Source organism: Harpegnathos saltator, unplaced genomic scaffold (genome assembly GCF_003227715.2).
Source record: "Harpegnathos saltator strain DR-91 unplaced genomic scaffold, Hsal_v8.6 scaffold765, whole genome shotgun sequence".
NCBI lineage: Eukaryota > Metazoa > Arthropoda > Insecta > Hymenoptera > Formicidae > Harpegnathos > Harpegnathos saltator.
This window is the reverse complement of record NW_020230610.1, coordinates 46414-69160: the sequence shown is the minus strand read 5'-3', so window position 1 is coordinate 69160 and position 22747 is coordinate 46414. Positions and strand designations below refer to the sequence as shown.

General features: G+C 41.7%; 1 protein-coding gene and 2 pseudogenes across 1 annotated transcript in view; 1 reads left to right on the top strand and 2 right to left on the bottom strand.

The window, feature by feature from the left end:
- The window catches only part of Atg4a (Autophagy-related 4a), a 456226-nt gene that overhangs the window by 421599 nt on the left and 11880 nt on the right, over window positions 1-22747 (top strand). The window lies entirely within an intron of this gene.
- On the bottom strand, window positions 10901-11392 carry LOC112590245 (uncharacterized; annotated as a pseudogene).
- Window positions 21726-22217, bottom strand: LOC112590244 (uncharacterized; annotated as a pseudogene).

Sequence of the window (22747 nt, the reverse complement as noted above, 5' to 3'; positions counted from 1 at the left end):
ATGACTACCCTTTGTGAGCAGATCGACGATTACTTCCCACGATGACGATTCCTTCATGAGATCGTCTATTATCACCATTCTTGCGACAAGCGGATCGTTTGAATAATCATCCGGGCGTGGTAAGCCTTTTCGAAATTCTATTACGAATCGTCCCGATTTCGCCGCTTCATGCTGTAGCTGGCGATAAGCCTCTTGTCACTCGGCATAATAAAAGAGGATCCTGTCGAAACGTGTATCCGTCGTCGTGGGTAAATAGCGAAGAAAAGTCTTTACGAAAACCGTTTTCCCACAACCCGTAGGGCCACAAACGATCGATGCCCAAGGATGTTTCCAGCGCGCGTCCATTTTGCTAAATGACTGATTCAGTTACCTAGTGAAGTTACATAAATGCTGAAGAAAAGGAGAAACGGCGATGAGCTTATAACTCGCGCCGGGGGCCCTTCCGGCCAGGCGGTCCCGCTAGCTCATATTCGCGGAAGCGCCACGTCGAATAAGCTTTTTCACACGGCGTTCGCGGTCGCGGGAATAGCTTATTTTAGCGTCGCTAGCGATATTAGCTTTCCAGCGTGAAACTGTGAGCTAATAATCGTTCAATGAGCTCGTACGAGCGAACGTTTGTGGGAGAAAGAGACTGCTTCTAGCGATATAATTTGCTAAGATTTTATTGTGATTCAGGGGTCATATACAAGGATAGAAATACATATATATTTGTAAAAGAACTTATTTCTTCTTTATTTTGCAAAAGCTTTATTTTATCAATAATATAATATATACATACAGTTTGCACAAAAGTTTCTTATAGAGCTAGTGCATACACGATATACAGGTTGGTCGCTTTTGGGGAAACGTCTATATTTATGTTTTTCTTACTCTACAAATAAGTGTTTAGATTTGGAGGAGAAAGAACACGTTCTACTACTATTCTTACGCCACTACGTAACCCTATGGCACAGAGTGACCAGTGTCGTCGAATCTACGTTTTAGGAGCACCAGCATGCATGACTTGCTCTCGTCTCTCGTTACAATGTCGTGAAACGCTGTACGACGAATCGCTCCAAAACGTAGGTTTATCGAAGTTTTCCTTACATCTTCCTTCTTCTCTTCCTCGTTCGCATCGATAGGTATTTTATTGGTGACTACTAAGTTTTTTATACTACTAAAATTAATATATTTCGAAGTCTCAAAGTTCAAGGTTATCCTCTTTACTTTGCAAACTTCAGGGATTTGTGGAGTACAAACGACATAGGCATAAAATTTTGGGTCTCCGAATACAAAGGATTCTATGTAGCTACCTTGACCATAACTTTCGAGTTCGTCCGTCATATCGCCTCAAAAATTACCCGTACGCGGCTCGTACTTATTGGAATCACCGGTGCTCAAATATATATATGAATCAGTATCATAATATAACACTCTACGATCTAATTTTTCTAAATAAACGTACAATTTTAAGCGTGCCTGTGAGTAGAATAGCTAGGCCGGTTCTAACCCAATTTCTAAAAATTTTTTGCAAAACCGTTTTTTTTTAATTAAATAGTTCTCACTAATACCCCCTTTATTAATATAACCCCTTCCTAGAATTTTTGCTTCCATGGACTAGATGTGCCGTGACGTCACGAGAGAAAAACTGTCGAGGCTGCTGCTAGACTCGAACCCCGGCCCTCGCGGTTACTATCCAATGCTCCAAGCTCCTAGACCATCGTCGCCTGTTGCTATGAGACGTCTAGTGAATGCTCTTAGAGTGTGCACGATGACGTCACGAGAGAAAAACTTTCGGGCCCTAACTGCCTATAGACTCGAACCCGGGTCCTCGCGGTTACTATCCAATGCTCCAAAGCTCCTAGACCACCATCGCCTATTGCTATTAGATGTCTAGCGAAGGCTCTTAGATTGTGCATGATGACGTCACGAGAGCAAAAACCGTCGAAGATGCTGCTAGACTCGAACCCGGACCCTCGCGGTTACTATCCAATGCTCCAAAGCTCCTATAGACCACCGTCGCCTGTTGCTATAAGCCGTCTAGGAAAGGTTCTTAGAGTGGGCGTGATGACGTCACGAAAGAAAAAATAAGTCGAAACTAGGTCAGACTCTGGCCGTTCGTTTACTGCGCCATATCGAACGTCTCTCGAACATCTCTCCAACGTCTCTCGAACGTCTCACGAACGTCTCACGAACGTCTATCAGACGTCTATCGAACGTCTATCTCACGAACGTCTATCGAACGTCTAATAACCATAATAAGCAAATAAAGAAGTATTTTCATCAATATAATTAACATAATTAACATAATTAACATATTGGGTGAGTGCAAAAGTTCGTGCGGAGTTTGTGAGTAAAAGTCACACAGTGATTAGGCAAACAAAAATCTTTATTCAATCAATGATATATTCTCCATCGTTTTCTATAATCTTTTCCCAACGTTCTGGCAGCATACGGATGCCTCGATCATAAAAACTGCGCGGTTTAGATTCGAAGAACGAAGAGACGCCGTTTTTTAAGCCCTCCAAAGAGTCAAAGTTTTTTCCATTTAAATAATTTTGCAATGACCGGAACAAGTGATAGTCAGATGGTGCGATATCAGGAGAATACGGTGGATGCGTTAAGACATCCCATTTTAGGCTCTTCAGTTTGCGCAGCGTCTTTTTCGAAACGTGTGGTCTGGCGTTGTCGTGATGAAAGACGACTCCCTTGCGATTTGACAAAATCGGACGTTTCTCTTTTATTTCTCGATTCAGATTGGTTAATTGGCGACAATACTTGTCCGAATCAATCGTTTCGCCAGCGGGGAGAAGCTCGAAATAGATTATGCCCTTGCAGTCCCACCAAACAGAGAGCATCACCTTCATCGGATGCAAACTGGCCTTTGGCATTGCGTCACCATGCTCACCTGATTGTTTCCATGTCCGTTTGCGCTGAAAATTGCGTTCCATCTCCCCACCGTAACCCGTGATGATTATCCGTTACCCAGCAGGCTCTCGATTTTTCTGATCTTGAGAGAAACTCCCATGGCATCGAACTCGTGAAAATGTAGTGCGAAAGAACAGTCCCACTCCTCAGTATCGCTGCTTCTTTTACGATAAATCGTTTCCGAACTATGAACCCCTGCAGGTCAACAAACGTCGGTACTGTCTTGATGGGACAACCATTCTTTGGCATGTTCGGGAGAGCAATATCGTTGCGTCCCTGGATGCGAGTAACATGACGCGGCTCAGGAATGCGAGTAGCACGATATGATTCAGGAATGCTGTAAATGCAATGTAAATGTTATACATTTAAAAATTCGGTCGGAAGAGTGCACACAAAGTACCAAATTCACACTGATACTCATTTCCTACGTTTCATTTTGTATGGTCCCTCGAAACACTCGTTGCACTCGTCATACTCGGGCATATAATAATTTGTTTGTGCAGCGTTGATTTCGACATCAGGCATTTTGTACGGCTCCTCGAAACACTCGTCGTACTCAGGCATGTAACAATTTGTTTGCGTAGCACTCACTTTGACATCAGACATTTTGATTTACTATGTGGAAGCTGCTGCCTAACCTTGTCTTTTTACAGAGCGACTGTCGAACCTTGTCTTTACAGAACAACTGATGCAACACTAAGCAGCAGTTTCTTTAACGCAGGCAAGTTTCCCTCCAAGTTTCCCCCGCCAATGCTACATCCCCATCCATCGTTTTCTTCAGCAAGCTTACAGGGATGTTAGATAAAGAGAGATATGCACACTATATCATAGGGCACATCCTGTAAAGAACTAAATGCTGTATCCTGTAAAGATATGACTATTTTTGGTCAAGATTCTTTTCTAGTGCATACTTTCTCATGTATTATTCTTTTCTCGTACATACTTTCTAATGTTAGTTGAGTTTGCGCACTATGTTGGTTAGCGGGCTGTATTCAACTACACGATCGTGCAGGATGAGACAATATGCGATAGTATTCACCGGTATATTCTCCTTACACTCAAATTCTATCCGCACATCCACAGTGGCACTCTTGACGGACTCATTTTGACGCGAATAATCGATAACCACGAAAGGGCCTAGCCGTCGAAAGTCTGTAATTGCTAACCATACCTCAGCACTGTCGCATCCATAATACGATTTACGAAAACGCCTATACATATCGTAAAGTATGGCGCATTTATTTTTTGCAAAGTCTAAATTCATGTCGTCGTACGGATAACACTCTGAATTCAAATAGAACTTCACATTGATCAATTTGCAGTCATCGAAACGAGCTATATTTTCCGACATGACATTCTTCCGGCCAGTCTGCAGCTCAAAGATAACGTATCGAGGCTTCTCCAGATAGTAGCAGTTTTGATGGTCCACAGATGTTTGGTAGTGCTTTGCAGTAGAGGAAATTCATACAGATCCCACGAGCGGAAACTCATACTCAAGTATCGTCCGTTCTCCAAAGTTTTCAGCATGGAAAGTTTATTGATATCGTTCAAGATTACGTGAGGCATTCGCCATTGTATCTTGAATAGCTCAATCTTAGAATCCAGCGCTAAAGATCCTAGTAGACTGTTGTTGTCGCTGCGCGATCGTAATAGAAATAATTCGTGACGCGCGTTAATCACTATACGCTTGTAGTCTTCATAGAATCCTAGCAACACGCTGAGTGATACGCAAAAGTTGAAGTATCCGTCCGGCGAAATAGTGTCAGTCGCATCCCATGACAGCATTTTCGTCCGAAGACATCGATACATAGTTTATGAGCGTTGAAGTTATTCCCACGTTTCTGTTACGATCAATCTCCACACCATCCAGTTCATAACGAATCTCATCAAACATGAATGCAACGCAATTATATCCCAATGTTACAGTTGCACCATCGACTGCAACTTATTTCGTCACCTTCTCCTCGATATAGAGATAACTCTCGCATGGCAATATGTATAAATCCTGCTGCTGTATGGGTATTCGTATCTCGTCGCTATATACAAACGTTGTGTTAGCGTATGGGTTGTACGTATGTGTCTCAATCTTGACGATGCGCTCGTCAAAGACCGGTTCACTTTCAATTTTCAAAATGTCAACCATCTTTCTCAATCGTTTCGTACGATGAATCCCAGAGATTTCAAAAATTCAACGTTCAACGCGCTGAGTTCCTTTCGAACGAGGGATTTTGTACGGCTAATTGCGTGTCTCGTAAAAGGTGTATTTCCAGCTAGTTTCTCCTGTTCCACTTGATTCACCACAAGCATTTCATAGATTGCGTTTATTATCGTCGCCGTCGTACATGCAATCTAACGGTAATCTCTACTCCTCGAAAATCGAGCGATTGTCCTTCTTGATCAACGACACGCACCGTTAAATCTGTAATGCTCCTTGCGATGATTGGTAGGTAAATGACATGTGCCGGCGTTTCCGATATCTTATATCCTGGTAGCACCTTAGGCGAGAATTCATGTATCGTATGTACACGCATATTGTTACTGTACGCACCACTGATAACGCTGCATTCTATATGAATGATATTAACATTGACAATCTTAATCGGTACATCCGATTCGTACCATCGGTGCGGTTCTAATACACGACTCGATGAGAATCCTAAAAGCGAGCCAATGTTGTTTGGCTTACTAAAATGTATTCTATAAGCGCATTTTATTTCACTCTTCATCGTATTATTATTGGCACGAATTATTATAGGATATTCATTCGCGTCATCTTTATATGGACTATTTTTGGAACTTACTGTTTTTTGAGCATGTGAAATTACATTTTTTAAATATTCGTATATGGCACGCAATTCGTACGATCCTTCAGGAATCGTAATTTCTTCGTCGTTAGCACCATAGTAAAATTTATTATTCGACGAATTTACATTTGGTATCGTTTTGTATGTTTCGAAATCCGTTAAACCGAGCTCGTAATCACCGTCGCTCAAATCTAAAGTGGGAAAGTAGCTCACCGTAAGGGTGCTACTGTTGCTAGTCAACGTAAGCGTTAGCGACGTGTTCGCAAACTGCCAAGCGAATACTGACTGCTGTTAGTGGAATGTTGTCATTTAAATCCATATCGATTGTCTACCGTTTGGAGAAACTGTAAACACAATTGTCCGCATATGCTCTGACTGTAATGTTGATAAGACGTGCGATTGTACACAATTTTCACTATATCTCTCTCAAGGTATTGAATCAATTCCTTGGGCGGTCGAAGATTACCAAAACTATCAAAATATACTGCGCGATTTCCTCTTTTCGCATATGCCACCCAGTGTGTACCTGGTCCCTCTGTGTTGTTTAAATTTACAATACCACTCTCGTTTTGACGTACTCCATCTATCGGTAAGGTGTCACGCATGAAAACACCTCGAAAGAAAGATATACGCATACGCCTCGCTAGTCTTTCCAACTGTACGTTAATCATTGCACCCATAGGTAATTTTAGTGTCTCTGAGGTTTTTTTTTTCTTTTTTCTGCAGCGCCTTTCCCGCGCTTGTACGGAGCATGCCCTTTGTTTAAATGCTACCTAAGTTTTTGATGCAAAGTCGCGCAAGATACAACATGTAGCGCAACCTGAAGCCGACAGTGACGTTGCAACCAAACAATACGTGGAAGAATGTGTTGCAGGTGTGAGATATCATTTAAACAACGTTGCAACCAAACGATATGTACATGAAAATGCCCTTTGTCTAACCGCCAATAGTAAAGGTCGTGATGGCAAATGTTTCGATGCAAAAATGCACGTGACACATAATGTACCGCAGCCGGAAGCCTTCAATGACGCTGCGCACAAATATTATGTGGATGAGAGTATAAAGTCTGTAAAACTTCTGTTGCATGAAAGTAACGTTGAGAAGAAGCAGTATATCGATGAAAATATAAATGCTGTAAAGCTTGTACTGCATGAGAGTAACGTTAAGATGAAGCATTATGTAGATGAGAATGTTAAAAAATTGAAGGATTGGCTGGAAGACTACCGGAAGAAAAACATACAGAGCATGAATAGCATTCATGAGAACATAGACCAAATTTTAAACTGGACACGCTGAGAGATAAAGCAATCAAGGGAAATATAAAAGTAGAATATTACAGTTAAATTGACATATAGTATCGACATAAGCGAGACGGATCATCACAAGCTGCAATGGCAAAGCAATCATCAAAATTTAACAAAAAGAAGAAAAGTTCAGAGAAGCAGCTCATCGGTAACGAAAAGCATCGGTTGGTGGAGGAGTTGCACGCTCCAGCGAGAAGATATTTTCCCCGTAGACGCGTCATAGTGCGCGGATATGATGATCTTTGGCAAGCTGACTTGGTAGAGATGCGTTCTTACTCGCGATTCAATAGAGGCTACCACTATATACTCACTGTTATCAATGTGTTGAGCAAATATGCGTGGGCTGTACCGATGAAGAGCAAGAGCGGTAAAGAAGCAGTGACAGTATTCGCCAGGATATTTCAAGAATCTGGAAGATGTTCGAAAAATTTGCAAACGGATCAGGGAAAGGAATTTTATAATGCGGATCTGCAGAAACTCCTTAAAAAACATAGTATCAATCATTATTCTACGTACTCGGTAATGAAGGCATCTGTTGTGGAACGATTCAACCGCACGTTAAAGAACACCATGTGGAAAATGTTTACGTTGAATGGAACATACAAATGGATCGACTCGTTACCGCGCCTTATCACGGAGTACAACACACGGAAACATCGAACTATCGGCATGCGTCCTATCGACGTGACACCCGAGATCGCCGATAAGTTCCTACACACAGTCTACAACAACGTAAAGATCGCTGCGCCTGCGAGATTCAAAGTGGGTGATCTGGTACGCGTGAGTAAATTCAAAACCATCTTTGAAAAAGGCTATACACCGAATTGGACAACCGAAGTGTTTAAAATCGTCAAAGTGCAGACAACTAATCCAGCGACCTATCTGCTTGAGGATTCTCGCGGAAAGTCTATTGCCGGAGAATTTTACGAATACGAACTGCATCGCGCTGCTAATCCTGACGTTTATCTCATGGAAAAGGTGTTGCGAAAAAGCGGCGACAAGGTTTTAGTGAAATGGTTGGGATTTGACGATTCGCACAACTCTTGGCTACACAAAGAAAATGTATTGTAACCAATTCTTTGTTATAAACACTTTTTATTACAATATCCTATTATAAACAGCTTGTAATAAACCATCTTTTATTATAGTTAACAATATTTCTTACAAACAAATATATGTACAATGATCGCTTTAATTTTACAATATACATGTATGCACAATGATCGCTTTTTAGTTTACAATTGTATCCTGTAATGTCCCCATGGTAAAGTGTCTGTTGAGTCTGGTACGATATACCGCTTGTCATCATACGGACTCAGAGAAGTTTTCAGTTCGAACACGGTGTAGACTTTGTGCATTTTGGATCGTATGCATGACTGACGACGTTGTTTTTCGACCTCGTCTCTCAGACACTGCATATAATCATCAAACGTTATAGTTCGCGCTACGACGTTGGTCTTGACACCTTTCGCCTTCTTCGTGTCCTTTTTGCTTTCTACCTTTAGCGCGTACATCTTTGTTCTGAGTCCGACGAATTCCGTCATAATCGCTCCGTTATTTTCATCTTTCATCAGACCCGGCACCTTCTTGTTGACAAGCGGTATACCGTACGCGTTATCAGCGGGATAATCACTCGTATCAAACTTAGAAATATCGCGTTTCATGTGCTCGAAAATATCATCGCATTGGATATGGTAGATTAAACTGTCAATATCGGTGTACATTACTTTACATCTGTTCTGATATAGGGGAGACATGTACTCGTGATGAAATTCGTACAAGCAGGTCTTGGATAAGTCAAGACACACATACCCACATAGATCGGCTTGTTGAATTTCACCTCGAGTTTACGTAGCTCAACGGCAATTAAATTTTCCGAAAAGACACTTCTGCTATGAAAATTTGGTCTCGCGATCATTGCCTCAGCGCCGTATCATCCGTCCCATTTTGTTAACAGTTTTACGTCTACGTGATTGCGAACGTTTTCCATGGTTTTGCCGAATACAGCGTTGTTCATCAATTTGTACAAATTTTTCTCAAAATCGTTTGTCGCACGTGTTCTAAGCTGCGTGTTAAGTTCGATATAATTGCGGAGCCATGGGAATTGAGCAAATTTGAGTATACGGTGTATCTTTCCAATACGAAGACCGTGACGCGTGCACTGCTGCAGGTTGCGATAATGAATCACATAACGCTGCTTATTGCATAAGGTTGCGAGAAGCTTATCTTGCCTTTTGTTCGGAGGTTTGCCCCGCGTCGGACAGAACGGTAAGTCAGTGTGCGCGTCGTGCAGATGTTGTGGATCCAAGTCGACCTCCAGAATATATCCTATGGGTGAATCTAGCGCGATTGATGATACGTCGAAATTCGATACATCATCATCATCAACCCATCGAAATTCGGCGTATGGCAGCAGTTGACACATTGCCCAACCGTACAAGTTATTTACATCGAAGTACATCAAGTATGATGATGGTTGCAATGGATCGTAAGACTGCATGTACTTGTTATTGGCCTTTGCGTATCTACCGGAACATTGACTGAGACCACCGCGAATACCGCGCTCGATGAACATAACCATGTCGATATCAGTGAGCAATTCGAAATTAACGCCCGTATGCTTCAACATAGCATCCCACGTAAAACCAGGCAAAGTGTAATAATACGCGGGATCTAACCCGTAACTTTTGATACAACTATTGCGGAAATTTTCAAAAATATCGGCTAGTAACAAGACATCGGTCTTCAGATACAAGTCGCTATATTCACCCAAGGTTTGAATGGAGAACCGCCGCCAGATGTTCACAGCGTGCGCGTAATCGCTCTCGGATACCGTGTCACCCGTCAACGAACTGTAAAATGACTCGCGCGGTGGCAAACACTGATCCTGCAGCTTGTCCACGCAATCAAGGTATTCGTACGGAAAGACACCCTTTCGCATCAATAAAGCAAAATCCGTGTCGGACGAATTTGAAAATTCGGACCGAACAATTTTTAATTTGTCGTGGTTGAGAAAAGACGCCAATTTATCGAGACTAGAACTAAGAAATTTGTACGAATCGATGAACCGCAATTGTATACAATTTTTCCATTTATTCGTACTATCCGTAATGTTTCCTACAGTCTTTGTAAACGAAATATATTTCTCTTTGGTTATCGGTAGTACAGTGATTGAATCTTCGAACGCGGTTGCTATATCTTTGATGATGAAGTGCGAATCATAACCGGATAAGTTGTGAAAGACCACGGGAATGCAATAACTGTCTTGGTAATTTAGATTGCAATTGGAATGCGTGGGACCTCTGTACCGCCCAGTCAGGTGACAATGATCGGTCACGCGTGTATCATCCTTTGCGAATGATTTCTCGCACACATGGCACAGCGTAGCGTTCCGAAATGTCTCCCACTGTTCTTTTGACAAAGTTTCCATGGAGACACTTGCAGACAAAATATCCTTTACACGATGTGCTAGTTCTTCAAGTTCTTTGACAAACCACGAGATGCAATCCGGATCGCGACGACATCGATACGCGGATAATGACTCGTTGTAGGAACATCGTACATAATACGCTATACTAAATACGCTGTGATGTTGATACGCATACGAACTCGTTTGTTTTTCCCTCGGTGCTTTCTCCAGGATGCATTCCAAGTCGGCGTAAACTACAAACAGGACCCGCTCCTTCCTGCAGTAGTTGGTGAAGCTGAGCCATTTGTTATCATCGTTTGGCAAGGTGATGGCGCAGTTATTCATTTTTTCACAGTCGACGGTATGGCTTTCCAGCTTCTCGCTCGAGCTGAAGTAATGCAAACATCTGGAAAAACATTATTTTGTTATTAATATATGTCGCATTATTCATTATACATTGCGTTCTTAGTGTATACTTACCGGTCGCAAATATGTTTCTTGTGCTCCTTTTTGCTCAGCTGCGAGCTGACGAGTCAGGACAAATTCTTGATCCACGCGAAGTGTCCAGTGTTGTCATCATCATCTCGCGGATCTGGAATATGCAGCAGGTTGACATGCTTCTCCATTTTCTGTTCCGTGAGACATATGGGCACGACCACGTTTCCTTCTTTCTTTGTCGTGTTGTTATATCTCTTCTCCACACTATGAATGTTGATCGAGATATTGTTCAACCGTTCAAATTTTTTAATTTGGTTTATGTGCATTGGAAATTCAATGTCATGCATATTTAACACCGATGTATAGTGTGGTTACGAAGATTGACGATCTGCGTGTTTGTCAGCTGGACATAACGCTGCAACCACAGCCCACGCGAAACATGCATTGCCCTTGGATTGCACACTGATCACAGCTCGCTTCATTTTTATTTCGCGCGGTAATTCGATGTGACATCCCGCACGCATCGGTTTGTACTTGTTAACGTTAACGGTCAGATCGAGTATGCGTGAGAGTGCCCACCCGCTATCTCGTTCCTGAAATTCTTCCAAGGACGCTAAGGTTCGATAATACGCATCGTGAACCAATTGTCTAGATCGGATGTGGAAAAAAGTTCAACGTTCCTCGTATTGATGCTCTTGTTCGTGTGTTTATCACCCGCCACAAATTCACCGTTGAACACAGTATTCACTTTTACGCTACCGTGTCTCTTCATAACGCATCGCACATGCTCGAGCACGATATTCTTCGCATCTTGGAGAAATCGAAGAGGGTCGATATAGTCTATATTTACAATCGCCCCGGTTGATATGCGACTATTGAACGTTGTATCGATTTCTCGCCAAACAAGTGTCGAATGTCCGGCTCCTGCGTATACGAAACGTCTGCGCAAAGTATTTTTTAAACCCTCGAGTTGCGCTATACGAGCAACCATCGAGTGTGCTGAACCAACCGATAGTCGTGGTTGTTTGGCTCGGCTATGCTGTTCCAACGACTCGAGACACTCGTCGCACTTTTGTTCCCATGCGAGGTATTCGTCTAGCGAGCCTAATCGAGCAGTCTGATTCTGCAGCTCGCGTTCTACGGATGATAATGATGATGATTCTGCCATTTTTCTAGCAAACGTTGTAAACACACTGTAACTGGCGCTCTGTTCGTCTTCGACTAAACTATAGAATATTCTGCTTTGAACTTTTTATAGCCCTTCATTCGTCTAAAAAATACAGGCCGTTATCAAAATTCAGGAAACTTCCTCGACGAACTTTTAAACACATTCCTGGGTCTTAAACTCATATCGACTCGTTGTGGACTTTGCCTAAGTGCATGCCTTTCTTTATCTGATACAATAATAGGCTTATAGACCTATGATTTGGTATCAGCAGTCTGGCGTCCACTCTGTTCGTCTTCGACTAAACTATAGAATGTTCTGCTTTGAACTTTTTTATAGCTCTTCTGTCTTCCATATGCGCACACGCACACACGCACACATATCGTTATCACATTCTTCCTGCTTCTTTTATCTTGTATAGTGTATTGGATGAAGTTTTGTACCGTATATAAGAATTCTGTTTTAAATATGTCATATTAGTGCATACATATTGGACACAGATTGCATGGTGTTATTTGGTAGACGGGGTTTCTACAGTTTGAACAAAATACACCATCAATCGCATCGTGTCTTTCGGTGATGTGTTTGCGCACTGCAAATATTTCTGTAACTGTATCGCGGACACCATCAAAAAAACATGATGTGCAGAACCGTAGATTGTCTCCAGAATTATATGAAAAATAAATGCAACACACTTTTGTTTGGCCTCTCAAAGTATTAATTTCTGAAACTTCCAATTTCTTCACTTTTCATTCACTAATTGATTACTATTGTTACTATCATAATTACTATCATCCGTGAGTATATGATTATATCTTCTTCTATTTCTTCGTTTTCTATTTCTTCGTCTTCTACTTCTTCATGCTCTATGTTTCGCGATCCATAGTGAAAGAGCTCTGACTGGTAAATACATACAAAATTAAATCTATATGCTTCACTTTTGCCACTCTTCTCGTTATTATTATTTGAAGAATCAACGACGACACCTTCTACTTTACTTTCTTCGATAGTACTTAAACACAGGTCACAATAAGCGACTGATGCTGGAGGTGTGGGTAGCATCCTCGCTCGTTCGCTTCTATAGTCTAATCCCTCATTTTAAACAATCTTCGATAAATAACTCCCGGAAAACCTAGCCAAAAATAGTCATATCTTTACATGATGCAGCACTAAGTGCTTCACAGGATGCAGCACTTGCTTCACAGGATGCATCTATGATAAGATATGCATACCTTTCTAATACCATAATAGCACTTGTAGACCTACGATTTGGTATCTGCAGTCTGGGGGGTCGACGACTGACAAAATATTTTGGTCAAAATGTGATATTGTAATACACAACACCGTTATATTGCAGCGTTTACAAATTGTAATAAAAGTATAAATATTGCGCATTTCTATACTGCGCATTATTTTCTGTCGTACTGCGATGCGCTATGACTGGTATTATTTCATCGGTATGACTGTTTAATTGACTGGTTATAACGCTGTGCCAGAGAATTAATATCTAGTTTCAGAAGATATATTGATATGTGCATTAGAAATTTGAGAACCCTGAAGAAAACGATGGAGGAGATGCGGCATTGTCGGGAAACTTGCCTGTGTGTGTATGTGTTAGAACGCTGAAAAAACGATGGAGGGGATGTAGCATTGGCGGGGAAACTCGAGGGAAACTTGCCTGCGTTGAAGAAGCTCCTGCATCAGTCGCTCTGTCAAAAGACAAGGTTCGACAGTAGCTCCACATACAGTAAACCAAAATGTCCGATGTCGAAGTGAACGCTGCACAAGCAAATTATTACACGCCTGTTCAACATGCGGATGAGGATGAGGATCATCCCAGGTGGAAACAAAACGACAATGTTTCGAGAGCCACCATGCAAATAGAACGTAAGATGAGTATCAATGTGAATTTAGTTGGTACTTTGTGTGCACTTTCCCGACAAAATTTTTAAATGTATATAACATTTACATTGTATTTTTTATAGCATTCCTGAGCCATGTCATGCTACTCGCATCCTGGGGCGCAGATATATTTTGACTGCAACGACTCATAAATATTTGGAAATTGGACTCAATGTACAATATCGACCCTACCCCGTCGTGGAAATAGTCTCGGCGACAATCGCGGTAATGAACTAATATTACATACGACACTTGGGGAAAACTGATGGAAAATCGTGGTGCTATACGACGACTTCTGGAAGCGCGCCCATCGTACTTTCCGCTACGGATTCAAAATTTAGGAGTGAAATTGTTTGAGCTAAATGGTTCAAAAATTGTAAAATTAATGCAATCTTCTAAGAGTTTGTATTTGAGTCCTGCTACAATGAACAAGTTATTTACTTATGAATATTGCATTGATCATATATATACGCAGTTGTCTGAACAGGCATATCTGGTTAGATCAAGAATTCTAACTTTTGTAAAAGTTCTTCGAGAAAAAAAATTACCGAAATGTGCAATGCGGTAAAAGCGATACGTGAAAGCGCTGCCTTTGACAGTGAGTCACTTATTGATTGCGAGCTGCTGACATGTGCTTCGAAAGATATCTTGCACGAAGCTATGAGCTGTTTGGTATNATTCTTTTCTAGTGCATACTTTCTCATGTATTATATTCTTTTCTCGTACATACTTTCTAATGTTAGTTGAGTTTGCGCACTATGTTGGTTAGCGGGCTGTATTCAACTACACGATCGGTGCAGGATGAGAACAATATGCGAATAGTATTCACCGGTAATTATTCTCCTTACATCAAAATTCTATCCGCACATCCACAGTGGCACTCTTGACGGAATTCATTTTGACGCGAATAATCGATAACCACGAAAGGGCTAGCCGTCGAAAAGTCTGTAATTGCTAACCATACCTCAGCACTGTCGCATCCATAAATACGATTTACGAAAACGCCTATACATTATCGGTAAAGTATGGCGCATTTATTTTTTGCAAAGTCTAAATTCATGTCGTCGTACGGATAACACTCTGAATTTCAAATAGAACTTCACATTGATCAATTTGCAGTCATCGAAAGCGAGCTATATTTTCCGACATGACATCTTCCGGCCAGTCTGCAGCTCAAAGATAACGTATCGAGGCTTCTCCAGATTAGTAGCAGTTTTGATGGTCCACAGATGTTTGGTAGTGCTTTGCAGTAGAGGAAATTCATACAGATCCCACGAGCGGAAACTCATACTCAGTATCGTCCGTTCTCCAAAGTTTTCAGCATGGAAAGTTTATTGATATCGTTCAAGATTACGTGAGGCATTCGCCATTGTATCTTGAATAGCTCAATCTTAGAATCCAGCGCTAAAGATCCTAGTAGACTGTTGTTGTCGCTGCGCGATCGTAATAGACAATTCGTGACGCGCGTTAATCACTATACGCTTGTAGTCTTCATAGAATCCTAGCAACACGCTGAGTGATACGCAAAAGTTGAAGTATCCGTCCGGCGAAATAGTGTCAGTCGCATCCCATGACATGACAGCATTTTCGTCCGAAGACATCGATACATAGTTTATGAGCGTTGAAGTTATTCCCACGTTTCTGTTACGATCAATCTCACACCATCCAGTTCATAACGAATCTCATCAAACATGAATGCAACGCAATTATATCCCAATGTTACAGTTGCACCATCGACTGCAACTTATTTCGTCACCTTCTCCTCGATATAGAGATAACTCTCGCATGGCAATATGTATAAATCCTGCTGCTGTATGGGTATTCGTATCTCGTCGCTATATACCAAACGTTGTGTTAGCGTATGGGTTGTACGTATGTGTCTCAATCTTGACGATGCGCTCGTCAAAGACCGGTTCACTTTCAATTTTCAAAATGTCAACCATCTTTCTCAATCGTTTCGTACGATGAATCCCAGAGATTTCAAAAATTCAACGTTCAACGCGCTGAGTTCTTTCGAACGAGGGATTTTGTACGGCTAATTGCGTGTCTCGTGAAAGGTGTATTTCCAGCTAGTTTCTCCTGTTCCACTTGATTCACCACAAGCATTTCATAGATTGCGTTTATTATCGTCGCCGTCGTACATGCAATCTAACTGTAATCTCTTCTCCTCGAAAAATCGAGCGGATTGTCCTTCTTGATCAACGACACGCACCGTTAAATCTGTAATGCTCCTTGCGATGATTGGTAGGTAAATGACATGTGCCGGCGTTTCCGATATCTTATATATCCTGGTAGCACCTTAGGCGAGAATTCATGTATCGTATGTACACGCATATTGTTACTGTACGCACCACTGATAACGCTGCATTCTATATGAATGATATTAACATTGACAATCTTAATCGGTGCATCCGATCGTACCATCGGTTGCGGTTCTAATACACGACTCGATGAGAATCCTAAAAGCGAGCCAATGTTGTTTGGCTTACTAAAATGTATTCTATAAGCGCATTTTATTTCACTCTTCATCGTATTATTATTGGCACGAATTATTATAGGATATTCATTCGCGTCATCTTTATATGGACTATTTTTGGAACTTACTGTTTTTTTGAGCATGTGAAATTACATTTTTTAAATATTCGTATATGGCACGCAATTCGTACGATCCTTCAGGAATCGTAATTTCTTCGTCGTTAGCACCATAGTAAAATTTATTATTCGACGAATTTACATTTGGTATCGTTTTGTATGTTTCGAAATCCGTTAAACCGAGCTCGTAATCACCGTCGCTCAAATCTAAAGTGGGAAAGTAGCTCACCGTAAGGGTGCTACTGTTGCTAGTCAACGTAAGCGTTAGCGACGTGTTCGCAAACTGCCAAGCGAATACTGACTGCTGTTAGTGGAATGTTGTCATTTAAATCCATATCGATTGTCTACCGTTTGGAGAAACTGTAAACACAATTGTCCGCATATGCTCTGACTGTAATGTTGATAAGACGTGCGATTGTACACAATTTTCACTATATCTCTCTCAAGGTATGAATCAATTCCTTGGGCGGTCGAAGATTACCAAAACTATCAAAATATACTGCGCGATTTCCTCTTTTCGCATATGCCACCCAGTGTGTACCTGGTCCCTCTGTGTTGTTTAAATTTACAATACCACTCTCGTTTTGACGTACTCCATCTATCGGTAAGGTGTCACGCATGAAAACACCTCGAAAGAAAGATATACGCATACGCCTCGCTAGTCTTTCCAACTGTACGTTAATCATTGCACCCATAGGTAATTTTAGTGTCTCTGAGGTTTTTTTTTTCTTTTTTCTGCAGCGCCTTTCCCGCGCTTGTACGGAGCATGCCCTTTGTTTAAATGCTACCTAAGTTTTTGACGCAAAGTCGCGCAAGATACAACATGTAGCGCAACCTGAAGCCGACAGTGACGTTGCAACCAAACAATACGTGGAAGAATGTGTTGCAGGTGTGAGATATCATTTAAACAACGTTGCAACCAAACGATATGTACATGAAAATGCCCTTTGTCTAACCGCCAATAGTAAAGGTCGTGATGGCAAATGTTTCGATGCAAAAATGCACGTGACACATAATGTACCGCAGCCGGAAGCCTTCAATGACGCTGCGCACAAATATTATGTGGATGAGAGTATAAAGTCTGTAAAACTTCTGTTGCATGAAAGTAACGTTGAGAAGAAGCAGTATATCGATGAAAATATAAATGCTGTAAAGCTTGTACTGCATGAGAGTAACGTTAAGATGAAGCATTATGTAGATGAGAATGTTAAAAAATTGAAGGATTGGCTGGAAGACTACCGGAAGAAAAACATACAGAGCATGAATAGCATTCATGAGAACATAGACCAAATTTTAAACTGGACACGCTGAGAGATAAAGCAATCAAGGGAAATATAAAAGTAGAATATTACAGTTAAATTGACATATAGTATCGACATAAGCGAGACGGATCATCACAAGCTGCAATGGCAAAGCAATCATCAAAATTTAACAAAAAGAAGAAAAGTTCAGAGAAGCAGCTCATCGGTAACGAAAAGCATCGGTTGGTGGAGGAGTTGCACGCTCCAGCGAGAAGATATTTTCCCCGTAGACGCGTCATAGTGCGCGGATATGATGATCTTTGGCAAGCTGACTTGGTAGAGATGCGTTCTTACTCGCGATTCAATAGAGGCTACCACTATATACTCACTGTTATCAATGTGTTGAGCAAATATGCGTGGGCTGTACCGATGAAGAGCAAGAGCGGTAAAGAAGCAGTGACAGTATTCGCCAGGATATTTCAAGAATCTGGAAGATGTTCGAAAAATTTGCAAACGGATCAGGGAAAGGAATTTTATAATGCGGATCTGCAGAAACTCCTTAAAAAACATAGTATCAATCATTATTCTACGTACTCGGTAATGAAGGCATCTGTTGTGGAACGATTCAACCGCACGTTAAAGAACACCATGTGGAAAATGTTTACGTTGAATGGAACATACAAATGGATCGACTCGTTACCGCGCCTTATCACGGAGTACAACACACGGAAACATCGAACTATCGGCATGCGTCCTATCGACGTGACACCCGAGATCGCCGATAAGTTCCTACACACAGTCTACAACAACGTAAAGATCGCTGCGCCTGCGAGATTCAAAGTGGGTGATCTGGTACGCGTGAGTAAATTCAAAACCATCTTTGAAAAAGGCTATACACCGAATTGGACAACCGAAGTGTTTAAAATCGTCAAAGTGCAGACAACTAATCCAGCGACCTATCTGCTTGAGGATTCTCGCGGAAAGTCTATTGCCGGAGAATTTTACGAATACGAACTGCATCGCGCTGCTAATCCTGACGTTTATCTCATGGAAAAGGTGTTGCGAAAAAGCGGCGACAAGGTTTTAGTGAAATGGTTGGGATTTGACGATTCGCACAACTCTTGGCTACACAAAGAAAATGTATTGTAACCAATTCTTTGTTATAAACACTTTTTATTACAATATCCTATTATAAACAGCTTGTAATAAACCATCTTTTATTATAGTTAACAATATTTCTTACAAACAAATATATGTACAATGATCGCTTTAATTTTACAATATACATGTATGCACAATGATCGCTTTTTAGTTTACAATTGTATCCTGTAATGTCCCCATGGTAAAGTGTCTGTTGAGTCTGGTACGATATACCGCTTGTCATCATACGGACTCAGAGAAGTTTTCAGTTCGAACACGGTGTAGACTTTGTGCATTTTGGATCGTATGCATGACTGACGACGTTGTTTTTCGACCTCGTCTCTCAGACACTGTATATAATCATCAAACGTTATAGTTCGCGCTACGACGTTGGTCTTGACACCTTTTGCCTTCTTCGTGTCCTTTTTGCTTTCTACCTTTAGCGCGTACATCTTTGTTCTGAGTCCGACGAATTCCGTCATAATCGCTCCGTTATTTTCATCTTTCATCAGACCCGGCACCTTCTTGTTGACAAGCGGTATACCGTACGCGTTATCAGCGGGATAATCACTCGTATCAAACTTAGAAATATCGCGTTTCATGTGCTCGAAAATATCATCGCATTGGATATGGTAGATTAAACTGTCAATATCGGTGTACATTACTTTACATCTGTTCTGATATAGGGGAGACATGTACTCGTGATGAAATTCGTACAAGCAGGTCTTGGATAAGTCAAGACACACATACTCACATAGATCGGCTTGTTGAATTTCACCTCGAGTTTACGTAGCTCAACGGCAATTAAATTTTCCGAAAAGACACTTCTGCTATGAAAATTTGGTCTCGCGATCATTGCCTCAGCGCCGTATCATCCGTCCCATTTTGTTAACAGTTTTACGTCTACGTGATTGCGAACGTTTTCCATGGTTTTGCCGAATACAGCGTTGTTCATCAATTTGTACAAATTTTTCTCAAAATCGTTTGTCGCACGTGTTCTAAGCTGCGTGTTAAGTTCGATATAATTGCGGAGCCATGGGAATTGAGCAAATTTGAGTATACGGTGTATCTTTCCAATACGAAGACCGTGACGCGTGCACTGCTGCAGGTTGCGATAATGAATCACATAACGCTGCTTATTGCATAAGGTTGCGAGAAGCTTATCTTGCCTTTTGTTCGGAGGTTTGCCCCGCGTCGGACAGAACGGTAAGTCAGTGTGCGCGTCGTGCAGATGTTGTGGATCCAAGTCGACCTCCAGAATATATCCTATGGGTGAATCTAGCGCGATTGATGATACGTCGAAATTCGATACATCATCATCATCAACCCATCGAAATTCGGCGTATGGCAGCAGTTGACACATTGCCCAACCGTACAAGTTATTTACATCGAAGTACATCAAGTATGATGATGGTTGCAATGGATCGTAAGACTGCATGTACTTGTTATTGGCCTTTGCGTATCTACCGGAACATTGACTGAGACCACCGCGAATACCGCGCTCGATGAACATAATCATGTCGATATCAGTGAGCAATTCGAAATTAACGCCCGTATGCTTCAACATAGCATCCCACGTAAAACCAGGCAAAGTGTAATAATACGCGGGATCTAACCCGTAACTTTTGATACAACTATTGCGGAAATTTTCAAAAATATCGGCTAGTAACAAGACATCGGTCTTCAGATACAAGTCGCTATATTCACCCAAGGTTTGAATGGAGAACCGCCGCCAGATGTTCACAGCGTGCGCGTAATCGCTCTCGGATACCGTGTCACCCGTCAACGAACTGTAAAATGACTCGCGCGGTGGCAAACACTGATCCTGCAGCTTGTCCACGCAATCAAGGTATTCGTACGGAAAGACACCCTTTCGCATCAATAAAGCAAAATCCGTGTCGGACGAATTTGAAAATTCGGACCGAACAATTTTTAATTTGTCGTGGTTGAGAAAAGACGCCAATTTATCGAGACTAGAACTAAGAAATTTGTACGAATCGATGAACCGCAATTGTATACAATTTTTCCATTTATTCGTACTATCCGTAATGTTTCCTACAGTCTTTGTAAACGAAATATATTTCTCTTTGGTTATCGGTAGTACAGTGATTGAATCTTCGAACGCGGTTGCTATATCTTTGATGATGAAGTGCGAATCATAACCGGATAAGTTGTGAAAGACCACGGGAATGCAATAACTGTCTTGGTAATTTAGATTGCAATTGGAATGCGTGGGACCTCTGTACCGCCCAGTCAGGTGACAATGATCGGTCACGCGTGTATCATCCTTTGCGAATGATTTCTCGCACACATGGCACAGCGTAGCGTTCCGAAATGTCTCCCACTGTTCTTTTGACAAAGTTTCCATGGAGACACTTGCAGACAAAATATCCTTTACACGATGTGCTAGTTCTTCAAGTTCTTTGACAAACCACGAGATGCAATCCGGATCGCGACGACATCGATACGCGGATAATGACTCGTTGTAGGAACATCGTACATAATACGCTATACTAAATACGCTGTGATGTTGATACGCATACGAACTCGTTTGTTTTTCCCTCGGTGCTTTCTCCAGGATGCATTCCAAGTCGGCGTAAACTACAAACAGGACCCGCTCCTTCCTGCAGTAGTTGGTGAAGCTGAGCCATTTGTTATCATCGTTTGGCAAGGTGATGGCGCAGTTATTCATTTTTTCACAGTCGACGGTATGGCTTTCCAGCTTCTCGCTCGAGCTGAAGTAATGCAAACATCTGGAAAAACATTATTTTGTTATTAATATATGTCGCATTATTCATTATACATTGCGTTCTTAGTGTATACTTACCGGTCGCAAATATGTTTCTTGTGCTCCTTTTTGCTCAGCTGCGAGCTGACGAGTCAGGACAAATTCTTGATCCACGCGAAGTGTCCAGTGTTGTCATCATCATCTCGCGGATCTGGAATATGCAGCAGGTTGACATGCTTCTCCATTTTCTGTTCCGTGAGACATATGGGCACGACCACGTTTCCTTCTTTCTTTGTCGTGTTGTTATATCTCTTCTCCACACTATGAATGTTGATCGAGATATTGTTCAACCGTTCAAATTTTTTAATTTGGTTTATGTGCATTGGAAATTCAATGTCATGCATATTTAACACCGATGTATAGTGTGGTTACGAAGATTGACGATCTGCGTGTTTGTCAGCTGGACATAACGCTGCAACCACAGCCCACGCGAAACATGCATTGCCCTTGGATTGCACACTGATCACAGCTCGCTTCATTTTTATTTCGCGCGGTAATTCGATGTGACATCCCGCACGCATCGGTTTGTACTTGTTAACGTTAACGGTCAGATCGAGTATGCGTGAGAGTGCCCACCCGCTATCTCGTTCCTGAAATTCTTCCAAGGACGCTAAGGTTCGATAATACGCATCGTGAACCAATTGTCTAGATCGGATGTGGAAAAAAGTTCAACGTTCCTCGTATTGATGCTCTTGTTCGTGTGTTTATCACCCGCCACAAATTCACCGTTGAACACAGTATTCACTTTTACGCTACCGTGTCTCTTCATAACGCATCGCACATGCTCGAGCACGATATTCTTCGCATCTTGGAGAAATCGAAGAGGGTCGATATAGTCTATATTTACAATCGCCCCGGTTGATATGCGACTATTGAACGTTGTATCGATTTCTCGCCAAACAAGTGTCGAATGTCCGACTCCTGCGTATACGAAATGTCTGCGCAAAGTATTTTTTAAACCCTCGAGTTGCGGTATACGAGCAACCATCGAGTGTGCTGAACCAACCGATAGTCGTGGTTGTTTGGCTCGGCTATGCTGTTCCAATGACTCGAGACA